Source organism: Amblyomma americanum, chromosome 5 (assembly GCF_052857255.1).
Source record: "Amblyomma americanum isolate KBUSLIRL-KWMA chromosome 5, ASM5285725v1, whole genome shotgun sequence".
Taxonomy (NCBI): Eukaryota; Metazoa; Arthropoda; class Arachnida; order Ixodida; family Ixodidae; genus Amblyomma; species Amblyomma americanum.
In genome coordinates, this window is record NC_135501.1 from 135,613,478 (window position 1) to 135,626,228 (window position 12,751).

Below are 12,751 nucleotides of genomic sequence, written 5' to 3' on the forward strand. Positions count from 1 at the left end.
TAACGCGCCCTGAAAGAGCACCAGTTAGTTCTTCTTTTAAACCCTCTAGGGCTTTACGTCCCCTTTTTTAGCCATTTAAAGTGCGCATGCTTTCTTCCACTCATCTGGATGCGCGCAGGCACCACAACTGCGCATGACCGAACAGTTGCTCGCCAGATGTGGCGATCGCTGTGGTGAATCCTCGATAAGGCCAGCGAAGCGGCGCGCGGATGGGAATCTTCCTGCGGCAGCGTTGCTAGAGCGTAGTGGCGGATTCGGCGGTCGGCACGAGCAAACAGTACGTACAGTACAAGGAAGGCGGGGCGGCACCGTACCAAGATGAGGAGCGCAGATGGAAGTGGCATCTGCAAGGATGGAATAGTTCTTTGGCGTGAGTGGCTGCTACGCAAGCCAGGTTTCAAGCCCTCATAGCTGCCGCTGGTCGTATTCGCGTCTTAATATATTTTTTTCATAGTTCTTTTTAACTGCAATGTCGAATTCAGCAGACTATAATTTCTTGTTCAAAAGTCCAGCTTTGGAACATTGCGTCCGGTTAAAGACGAGTAGGGCTCCTCCAAAGCATTGTTTTTGTCCGCCGAGAGATGGCAGCACGGCTACTAAATGTCCATTCTACCATTTCCGAAAAAATAATGCATCCGTTGAAGGGTGAAGGTCAGGTGAGAGTTTCGCCGAAAAAATTAATGTTTCGGTTATGAAACCCTCCTATCAGCATTTCATTAGTTGTCAGGAAATTGGTATTCGCATCTCCAAGAATGCTTTTCTGATTCTTTTTTGTTCCGTCGAGCGGAAAGGTGGGAGTATTCAGAGGTTTTATTCGCACTTTCTGAAAACAGCTTTTTTGGAGGTCTTTGTAATTATAAAGCGCAAGCAGACGATTTTTCACAGATTACAGTCAGTACCTTTTACTAGACTGGTACCAGAATCAATAGCACAAGCCTATTAGTACTTTTATGACTAAAAAAACATTCATGGGTGGCAGTTTTTTTTTTTTCCACCGAGAATGAAAAATGGCATATTAAGTCTATTTTTGTTCGGAGCGCTTAATTTTAGTTCCAGTTGTGTAGTGTAACCGTTCCTTCTCTCATATAAAATTTTAACACTGCACTCAGCAGATTTTGAGGGAAAAAAGTAGGTTAGCAGAGAAAATAAAAACAAAATTAAAAATGCGATGCAAAATTTCAATCTTGTTTTAAGCTCTAATGCATGTGCCATCTATTTAGAAGGTTGCTATCAAATTTTATAGTCATAGCTTTCCTTAAAACTGCTCTACGGCCTATTTTCAAAAACAATTTTTAAGGTGTCCTTCCATCTTAACAGCTGCTAGCGGGCACAATCAAGCGAAGAAACTTCTAAGAATGGGAATAGGTGACGCGAAGGGGAACAGATAGCTGTCTTCACTGATCATTTGCCGCATCCTTGGGGTAAGCGAACGTAATTTTCATGAGGTAAAAGTAGGGTGCACACAAGGGGGACCCAACAAAGAATGACGCGGTGGTGGATACAGCAGGGCTCCGTGATAGCACCCAGGTGACGGTAGCGGATGCCCCCCCCCCCCCCCCCCCTCCCCCCCCCAACTATATTGAAAATTACTCTCGTTTCAAAACTGCCCATGCAGGTGATTTCATCCTAACCATTAGAAATTTGCACGGTTATAAATTCGTACTGCTGGACAAACACCTCATTGTGTTTATTTGCCGATATCGCGGAATTTAAATTTTGCGCCGTTACTTTAGATGCACTCGACAGCTGAACTGCTAAAACTGATAACTACTAGTTTTTTTATCATTTCTATTCTTTCTTTAATGCATCGTGGCATCTAGCGGCAGCATCTGCAAGCTGGGACTCCAACGCCGTGCTCTGCCTACCGGATGCTCGCGCTTTCTATTCAAATCGCTGGTTGCGGCTAATGGTCGACGTACGCGATTTTGTGTGCACACAGTTGGCCAAACTCTCCGCCCTCTTGCGGTCGGCTTTCGTCTTGGAACGGCAAAATAAAATTCCGTGGCTCCGCTTCGCTGAAGGCTGTCCCGATGTGATCATCCGATGGAGACGAGTTCGTAGAGGCCCGTGTACTGGGCGATGTCAGTGCACGTTAAAGAACCCTAAGGGGTCAAATTATCCGGAGCCCTCCACTACGGCGTCTCTCATAGGCTTAGTTTGCCTTGGGACGTTAAACCCCGTATACCAAACCAATACAACCGTTCGTCAATATGAACCGTCCCATGCGTTTCGAAGATTAGAAGCCGTCAACGATTAATCCGGACGTCTTTGAAAAACAATTTAGTTTGTTTGGGGCACTTTCTGATAGGTAGATGCGTTTAGATGCCTCGGCATGCCGCTCAAATGAAAGCGGCAAAACTGTGGCGCTGTGCTCTGCGACCTCATGTAAACGCTAACCAGAGACGATCCGAGTAGTGGGGACGAAAATAGGCTGTAAATTAGGGAAAGAAGGCACTTTATTTGAGTCTTGAACTGTTTAAATGTACATGCGGTGCTAAGGAAGAGCAGTATGACATATGCAAAAATAAATGAACGCCTACAAGGGCTTAAAAAATTACAGGTACAGGTAATTGCGTTGTGTTCCGTTAACATTAGCAGCTGTTGATGCCTTTATTTGAAATGACGTCACTTCCCTGTAGCCAATCAGCAAATTTAGCTTCTGACGACACATTTTCTTCCCGATGAGGCCTGTAAGGAAATTGTGTTAAAAATATAAAGACTCGCATTTTGGTTTTCTTGCGATTCTGGCGCATTAACTCACGTGTCTGCGCTGCCTTTTCTTTTCGCGATGATAGCAGTTTCATGACGGCCAAGCCTGGTGGCTACCGCTTTCAGGAACCTACATGATGCTTTGAACAATCAAGCCTTTCACATGCGGGCCGGAGTATACGCTTGAAGATGCAATGAAAATGGCGCAACGAACGAGGACAAAAGTAGAAGTGTTCTACTTGTGTTCTCTTTCGTCGCGTCGTTTTCATTAGATCTTCAAGCTTGACCCAGTTAATAGTAATTGGTTGGTCCAGTTAGCCCAAGCAAGAGTTTTACTGAAGTATACGCCCCGAGGGTACTGATCGTTGCACCACCTGTCATCCGAGACGCAAAAAGCTGACGGGGCTGCCGATTTTTATGAAGGAAAAACGCCAAGGCGCCCGTGTGCTGTGCGATGTCAATGCACGTTAAAGATCCCCAGGTGGTCGAAATTATTCCGGAGCCCTCCACTACGGCGCCCCTTTCTTCCTTTCTTCTTTCACTCCCTCCTTTATCCCTTCCCTTACGGCGCGGTTCAGGTGTCCAACGATATATATGAGACAGATACTGCGCCATTTCCTTTCCCCAAAAACCAATTATTATATTATGTCTGCACAGATTGCACTCCTCGCGTTCGTACGCAGCTGGGCGTGTGTGGTTAATGGTAATCGCGATAAATCGTAGCTCTTGTCACACGTAAGGCCTGAACCATGTCAAAACGCAGTGTTCAAATAGCTTACTCTCCGGGAACGCATTTCTACACGGTTCCTGGGTGACCGTACTAGCGGGAGCAGTGCAGCGTATGTCGTTGCCTGTACATGTACGGAACGAAACAATATGCTCTGCTGATCAAAGTAAGCTAAGCAGGCTTCCTTCTTATGTATATTCCGATTCTTCATAGAATGCTCACCCCACCTTCTTAGGCAGGAATTTTTTAATGTGAATTTACATATCCTCAACAGCTTATATGTGTTTGCTGCAGCCTCTTTTTCCTGCATCGCATAAGTACAGTCTTTGCCAAAATGGCAGCCCTTAAGCTCTGAATCTGTGTAAAGTGAACCCTTGTCCTCACGTTTTGAGACTTATCTGTGTTTAGGGATGCCGTAAAGGCTCCGTTATACGGTTTAGATGCAAAAACCTGCGGTTCGGTTACTTTAGGCAAAATGGGTATTTTCTGTCACCAAGGGTAGGTTCCGGCGCCTAACAATAAAAAGTCATCTTAAAGCCGAATTCGAGCCAAACCTGCGTTATTTGTGTGTGTGCGTGTACAAGGTGACAGGGGCTATGCCACAGCTTATTTTTACCCATGGTGTTAAGGCTGCCAACGCCGAGCTCCGCACTGTGGTGTGAGCTTACATGAATAGGAGTCGTAAGTGGCTTGTTAGGATACATCTTTACGAAAGTTCGATACATTGGAAAGCTACGTGACGTTGTGATCCCCAGACTACATCAGTGTGATCAGTCTTGCTAAAACCTAAAAGCAAATTTAACTTACATAACAATGACACATATTTTCTCCGGAATGCACATATTTGAGAGATTAGGAACCTCCCTGTACATATGATAGAGGTTATAGAAGGATGTACCAGCAAAAAGTCGACCGTCCGGAAATAGGTGATTGGCGCGGAGTAAGACGTCACAGCACACGTGACGGGGCAAAAGGCAACAGCTGGTGATGCGAATGAGACTGGACTAGCTGGGCGGGCGAGGCGTGTCTGGACGAGACGAGCTCTCCGTTGGTTTGAAGTCGGAACCAGGGCAGTCGCCCGCTGTAAAATACGACATACGTGTGCGGTCTCTTTATCTCAAGCAGCGCATGTAATAGGCCAAATAGTGCAAATGAATGGTTTCACTCTGGTCCTTTGTAAGACCGGCTTTTGCCAATACTTTGCCAATATTGGACTAATTACAAGTAATCGGCCTATAATTGCAAATGGATGCTTTCATTCTGGTCCTTTGTAGGAGCGGCCTTTGCCAATACGTGTCACATATTGGGCCGATTACCTGTGCTGCTTGGGTTGTATCATAGGGCCCATTGGCAGTGCAAAGGCATATATTATTAGGCCTCTCGTCTACCGTGTTGTTTCACTATGTGACAAAGGAGCGCACTGAAAGCATTAATTTTCTCAATCGGAGCCCACACACCAAGGTAGTGCCATCTATACGAATCGTATTGATCACCGTATTCTTTTTCCTCGTAACACGGTTCGCCTGCTCAGCGTTATGTCCGCGTCGCAAGTGTTCACTGACGTCATTGCATAACGACTTTGATGTCACGGCAGAAATGGCCCTCGATTGGTCAACGACGCTCATAAGGAGACGACTACAATTGTTTAGTCCAGTACTTAAGGGCAAGCACCTGCGCTGATTTACCAGTAAGCGCCAATAATAATAATAATAATAATAATAATAATAATAATAATAATAATAATAAGAAGAAGAAGAAGAAGAAGAAGAAGAAGAAGAAGAAGAAGAAGAAATGGCGCAGTATCTGTCTCATATATCGTCGGACACCTGAACCGCGCCGCAAAGAAAGCGATAAAGGAGGGAGTGAAAGAAGAAAGGAAGAAAGAGGTGCCGTAGTGGTCGGCTCCGGAATAATTTCGACCACATAAGGATCTTTAACGTGCACTGACATCGCACAACACACGGGCGCCTAAGCGTTTTGCCTCCGTAAAAACGCAGCCGCCGCGGTCGGGTTAGAAACCGGGAACTCCGGATCTGTAACTGAGCGCCCTAACCACTCAGCCACCGCGGTGGGTTGGCGCCAAATCGAAAAAATATTGAAAAATTGGTTTTTGAGGAAAAGAAATGGTGCAGTAATCGCCTGACATCTCGGTGGACACCCGAACCGCGCCTTAAGGGAAGGGATAAAGGAGGGAGTGAAAGAAGAAAGGAAGAAAGACGTGCCGTAGGGGAGGGATCCACAATAATTTCCACCACCTGGGTATGGTTCGGATTCCGGAATCCTCCACTACGGCACCTCTTCCTTTTTTCTTTCACTCCCTCCTTTATCCCTCCCCTTACGGCACGGTTTCGGGTGTCCAACGATATATGAGAGATACTGCGCCATTTCCTTCCCCCAAAAAACAATTATTATTATTAATATTGTTACAAGTGGACGAATCATGAACGAAGAAGTGGCGGTGCGCTGAACGACGACGACGTTGACAGTTGATAGTTGGGCGCTCGGTTCTGAGCTGAGTGCTGGCCATCTCAGAGCAGCCGCCGATATAGACTTACCGCTGTAACATCCCCGTAACAATATGATTCGGACCCGTCCGCGGGAGCCGCGTTTCATTGAGGCGAAATGCAAAAGGCGTCCGTCTGCTGTGCGATGTCAGTGCACACTAAATATCCCCAGGTGGTCTAAATTATCATTCCTGAGACCTCCACTACGGCACCTCTTTCTTCCTTTCGTCTTTCACACCCCACTTTACCCCTTCTCTTACGGCGCTGTACGGGTGTCCACCGAGATGTGTAAGACTGTTATTGCGCCATCTCCTTTCTTCAAAAACAAATTTTCAATTTTCACCTGCCCCGCCGCGGTGGCTCAGTGGTTAGGGCGCTCGACTACTGATCCAGAGTTCCCGGGTTCGAACCCGACCGCGGCGGCTGCGTTTTTATGGAGGAAAAACGCTAAGGCGCCCGTGTGCTGTGCGATGTTAGTGCACGTTAAAGATCCCCAGGTGGTCGAAATTATTCCGGAGCCCTCCACTACGGCACACATCTCTTCCTTTCTTCTTTCACTCCCTCCTTTATCCCTTCCCTTACGGCGCGGTTCAGGTGTCCAACGATATATGAGACAGATACTGAGCCATTTTCTTTCCCCAAAAAAACCAATTATTATTATTATTATTATTTTCACCTGGGGATCTTAAACATGCACTGACATCGCACAGCACACGGGCGCCTTTTGCGTTTCGCTTTAATATGAATTTTTTAACACGTTGCAGCCTACTTCAGTGGTCATAAAGCATTGCCCGTAGTCATCTTTTAACAAGTTCCTTACACCTGCCCTATCGCTCCTTGTCACTTAGCCTTATTGCACCTGAACATGAGAATTTCGCGCAAGCCTTCAAATACAAATCCAAAGATCGCCAGATTCCTGCAACCTACCTTATTTACACGCAAATTAACAGTCAAAATATTCACTGCGTTCATTGATCCGTGCCGAAATTGATTGTCTATACGTAAAACTGCTCGTAGTGTATCACATTATGCGATAGTTTAATGATCGATCTTTGTTTTTGCGCTAAGGGTGAACTGCTGTGAAGCGCGTACATTCCCTTTGAGAGTCCTTATCAGCGCACGATCAAGTTCGTGCAGAAAAAAAAGACGATGGAATGAACAAAATTTAAGACATTCAAACCTATCCAACTGCGTTATAAAATAAACACAATTATTTCAGTAAGGGCGTACAGATATGTGTATATAACTTGTTTTCTGTCGCTTTCAGTAAAATATAAGGCATAAGAGGGCGTATATTTAAGCGCTTTGCGACAGGCTGCGTAGAGCCATTTCAAGTCAGACAGAAGAAAAATGCGCGCGAAACTAATTGAAAGTCTGACTCCCCGTATTTAGATGTGGCTCCTAACATATGTGTATTCGTCCGCTTGTTTTGCATGCAGCACCGTTTTGAAAAACTAAAAAAATGACGGACGATTTTGCTTAATTAGGCGATATGCGCATTAGGTGCGCTCGCACCGGTTTTCATTTCGGTTTCGGTTCGGGTATCGGTTTTCAAGGTTCTCGTCTTTCTTCAGAACTCTCCTGGCTTAAGCGATGCGCCATTCCCTGCGATGGCAGGTGTTCCAAGCGGTGGGCCTTGTGCGGCCCAGTTTGCTCTTCCCAAGGAACCTCTCGCGACCACTCATTAATTTAACTCAAGTTTGCTCAAGTCCGGTCGGCTGGTGTTGATGACGCCACATGGTTACGTGGTCTATGTGGGTCCACCTGCCACCTAGAGATAACTTAGGTGGGTCACCTAGATGAGCCATCTAGGCTGGCCCACCTAAGTTGCTTCTCTGGCGATCTTGAAGCGGTAAGCTTCACTACGCTATAGGTAAAGTGGCCGTCGCGTAGGCAGGAGAATGACCTTGAACGACCTCCAGCCTAGCCACGTTAGCCTTGTATGACCATATGTGGTACAATTATGATGTCGAACCCTTGACCGCTGACCTTGACCTTTATTTAACCTTTGACCTTTCACATTGGGTTGACCTTTGACATTAAGAACATCCGATGGGGGTGTCGTAAGACCATGTGATACCACGACATAGCCACGTGGTCGTGTGGGTATATATAGAACGGCGGTCACAAGACATGGACGAGCCTCAGAGGCTTAGCATGCGTCCTTGCCTTTCGCTGAATTCCAGGGTTAGCCATGTTATGCCACTGCCATTTTTTCCCCTCACGGTAAAGGACGACGACCCCACCTTTTCTGCGACACGGGCACCTCAACGCAATGCGATTCTTGCAGGAAAGTATTCATTACCATTAGCTGGCATTAGTGTTTGCACCGCCGTGCGAGCAGGCGGCGCTATTCAGTCTGTCAATCACAGTGTGACACGTCTCATCCCCTCTCCACTCACCCCGCTCCTCGACTTTGATTGGCGCCCGCGGTATCTCTCACGCAATGTGCCGTCCACCACCCTCTTTTTCTTCCCTCTCTTTCACTCTCCTCTCCTGAAAGTGAAGAGAGAGATTCCCTCTTTCCACTGCCTTCTGCCAAGTGAGGTTTCACACGCCGACGCCGGACACTTTTCGCGATAATGGGTGTTGTAATGCTAACGCATCATCAGAGTGAATTGTTTTCATTATAACTTCTTTTTCCAGAAATATGTTAAAATAAGTACAACTGACATCTTGAAAACACTGCAGTCTCATGATGTGGAGATATCAGGAGCCGACATCGATTACGTAAATATTCATCCGGTAGGGAATTTTTTTTTCTGCGTGCTTTAGGCATCCTCTACACGAAAAATCTGAAGTATTGAAGGGCTTCTTCTGTCGGGATCATAACTCGTACACTGAGGGGGATAAAATAATGTATCGTGTGGAAATGGCACAAGTGACCGACTGACGGTACACATTTGCTAAAAAATGCTGAGTGACTGAAATTACGTTCAATCTTTCTGGCTGCTGTGGTCCGCACTGAATAGACATTTTATTCTGAAATTCCGTGCTTACCACTTACAATGCAGCTTCTAAACGAAATAGACCCATTGTTAGCGCGGCAAAAAGTACCAATTCGTCGTAATGTCCCACAAGCGGTGTTTCCTAACATATTTCTGTAGCCCGATGTGCAGAAGGCTTGCAAAGTCTATCTCCACAAAAAATAATCTTTCCCGCAGAACCACTTAAAATTTAATCAGGCGAAATTGCCGCATTAGCATGAATGATTTTGAATTTAGGTATTCATTTTTGGGCGTGCCAGAATGTGAGTGCGAAAACTGGTTGCTTTTGTGCGTTGAGAAACCACAGCCTGGTATGCTCGTTTTACTTGGCAATATACAATTTTTCGCACAAGTCTTCCATTTCTGAAAATCATACAAGGCCCCTTAACGACAACACACAGGAAGTTGAGAACCCCGTAGTTAAACTTTCGGCAACTACCCTGATGGCCGGTTTGGGCTGGTAGGATTCTCGACGCGAGCGACGAATGATGATGGCACGTCAGCCAGTGATCGTATACACGCCGGATAGCAGTACGAAGACAAATTCGGGTCTTCGTGCGCTCGTTGCTAGTTGGGGCAGCAACTACAACTTCTTAGCAAACGAAACTGATTTATTAAGGACGGGATCGAAATACAAGGCAGGTGAGGAAAAGGCGGTTTAAAAGAAAGGCTGTTTAAAAGCGGCCAAGACTGAGACTCGGCGCGCTTCTTCAAACTCAAGCTTTAAACCCTTCCATAATTGGGCGAAGCTTTACTATACCAGCTCTCGCCCAGTTTCGACCAATAGCAGTACAATGGCACCGCACATACAAAAGGGCGGAGCCCACGGTTCGCGATAGCCCGGCTCTGTGAAGCCCCGCCCCTCCTGGAACGTGCAGGGCGCACGGTTTCGCGTACGTAGCTCGCTACATCCGCAACCAGAAATTTCCGGAGCCCTTCACTACGGCGTCCCTCATAGCCTGAGTCACTTTGGGACGTGAAACACACATAAACCAAAAACCAAACATCTGCAACCCATTCAGGCGTCACCGCTTCGGCTCTGCTGTCTCCTCTGATAATCAACAGAAACCTATCGCTTAGCTGGACAGTCGACTCGTTTGAAAAGTCGCCAAATTTAATGAACCCTCCCCCCCCCTTCCCACTCACACACACTTGAGAGTTCGTCCCTCCTCAATGGAAAATGGTCGTCGGCCATTTGCGACCCTGACATGGCTGTTAGTGGTCGCGCTCCCATTTTCCACGGCCTTGGACAGAGTCCGAAGCGAACGACGCGCTGTCATCGTTCTAACCGCTCTCGACTCCCCACAGAGACGGCAGTTCCCGGCGAAGAAAGGGAAAGAAGCCACTGGCGCCGTAGGCTTCTAACTTAACACCCGGACAAAGACGAATTTTTCTTCATATGAAGTTTCTGTTGAAGCAGTATAGGGGCAAATCCGACTGTGCGGCCTGCTCGTGCCCCCCCGCCAACGGATACGGGCCGGTGTAGTTTCGGGTACTAGGCTTTGTTGCGGTGCAACGCAGTGGTGGGGATGGGTTTGCCGGGACCCATCCTCTGAGGATGCGAAACCCTAGTGGGAGTGGCAGCGACTTCCAAGCGACTGTGAGGGCCAGTCGCGCTCGTGCGGTCCGATGCCTGAGCGGAGGTAGGCCAGGAGACACCAGGCTGGGACCACGAAATCCGGCACGGAAGGCATGTGAAAAGTCGAAACGTTTTAAAAAAAAATTGCGAGGGACCCTTTGAACTCGCCAAACTGCGTGAGGAGAAAGCCTTTCCGCGTGACTTCGGCTGTTAGTATTGCTGCCTGTGTGAATTATCATTAAGGACGAAGCATTGGTATGATTCTTTTTTATTTTTCGGCTGAACCACTTGGCGCTTACTCTTGTTGACGTTGCTTCTGAACTTGTAATCTTCTGTTGGGTTTTTTTATTTTTCCGACTGAAACACTTGACACTCTTCTTGACGCTTACTCTATACAGTCATGAAACCTGGCTTCGAAGTTCATTTTTTTCTCCTCTTTCCGATGCAACCATATTTTTCTCCTATCTTTATTTGTTCCCGAATTATTGCACTTTGTTGTAATGATTTCCGGTGGATGTGACGTTACACCGTTCCCGTGGCTATATCGACGTCCGCGTTATTTCGACGCTGTTTTGAAATTTTGGCTATAATTAAAATATCTAATTACTCTACAACTATAACACGGCTCCTAGGTTTCATTCTCCTTCCTCTATCTGACGCAATTGTTCTTTTTCTCCTATATTTTTTTCTTTCCGAGTTATTCGAGTTAGAAAGCGTTACGGACGGACGGACGGACGGACACGATCTTAATTGGCCGCGATAATGAGCCATTAAAGGCTTTCGCCTTAATTCATGCAACTTCCCCCCGCACGCGGGCGTGTGCACCTCTGGCGACCGACACGCCGGTTTCAGGAAGTGGAGAAACCAGGTCCGTGCGGCTCCCTCCTCCGATGATCCAGGCTCCTCAGAAACGATGTCCTCAGGGAGGCAGCCTCACGGCTGACCGCGGAGCCATTGGGTTCATTGCGGAACGACGAGGTAGGGGGCGTGGTACAACCACTGCGAATACCTTCGATGTTGTGCAGTACCGGCGGAGAAGGCCCGAATCATCTCCCCCTAAGCCACATTCTTGGTTTGTGGCCCGTCAGCCCAGCCTTGAACACTCCCTCCTCAGTAGGCGCGGAGGAAGCTAGGGGAGAAGATAGATGCATGGTTGGTTGGCTGGAAGCACTGGTGGGTTCCTCCGGAGGTGTTAGGTCATGGTGCCGAGAGCCGGAAGGCCGATAGGCTGACGGCCTAAGCCTCTTATTGGCCGGATCACCACCCACATACTTCCGGTGTCTTAAAAACCGCGAAAAGCACTAGACGGTTAGTAGCTGGAAGGTTGGAAACAAACAAGAGTCGTGGAGGGGCCCGAGGTAGTTAACCCCGGTTTAGGTTCTCTTGTCTCCGGCGGTCGGAGCCCGTTGCGCTTGATGGATGCTCGGGCATCCCGTGAGCGGGGCCGCACCATTGGGAAATCTTGACGTCCTCCCTGTCCTGGCTAGGCCGGTGGAGTCAAGGCATTTGAGGGATCACAGCAAAAACCTCGCTATACCCATTCCCATCCCTATGCCCATAACCCCCTTTTCTACAACCTTACAACCTATCCATTTCACCCATCCTCTCCGCTACGTCCCAGGGGGGATCAGGGGAGTCTCCCCGGGCCCGAACCCCCGGCTGTGGGTAGCTATGTAGCTTCCTCCCCCTCCCCCCTCATTTTTTTTCCATTTTCCACACCAACGGTGGTAAAATTGTCATTGCCCTCGGGCGTTTTCTTTTATCTTCAAATTGCATGAAGCCTGTTATACGTCAGTGGTGCAGGTAGGGGCTTAGTAATGAGTAATTACTTCCTTATTGCATATCTACTCCACTTGGGAGGATTCCCCTAAACATTGAACCCCCGTTCCTACTCTGAGCTGTTGATAAATTCGCTGTCTCCAAACCGTTTGATCAGCTGCCGTCCCCCCGACTTACCCGGACAGGAGGTGCTCCCGGGGTCGAAGCCCGGACCAGGGCGATTTCTTCCTCAAATACGAAGTTTCTGTGGAAGCTATATAGCTTTCCTTTCTAGCCGTATGGCTTCGCTTGGGTTGGCGGTATTGAGTAATTACTCCCTTATTTTTCAGCTTATTCTACGGCCACGCATGCCAGGCTTAGGTGCGACAAAGTAGCCGCAAATCTACGGTTAGCGGCCAGGCTCTGGTCCCATGATTTTTCCCCTTACAGAAATACCGGACGCACATGCAGCAATGCCCAATGGCAT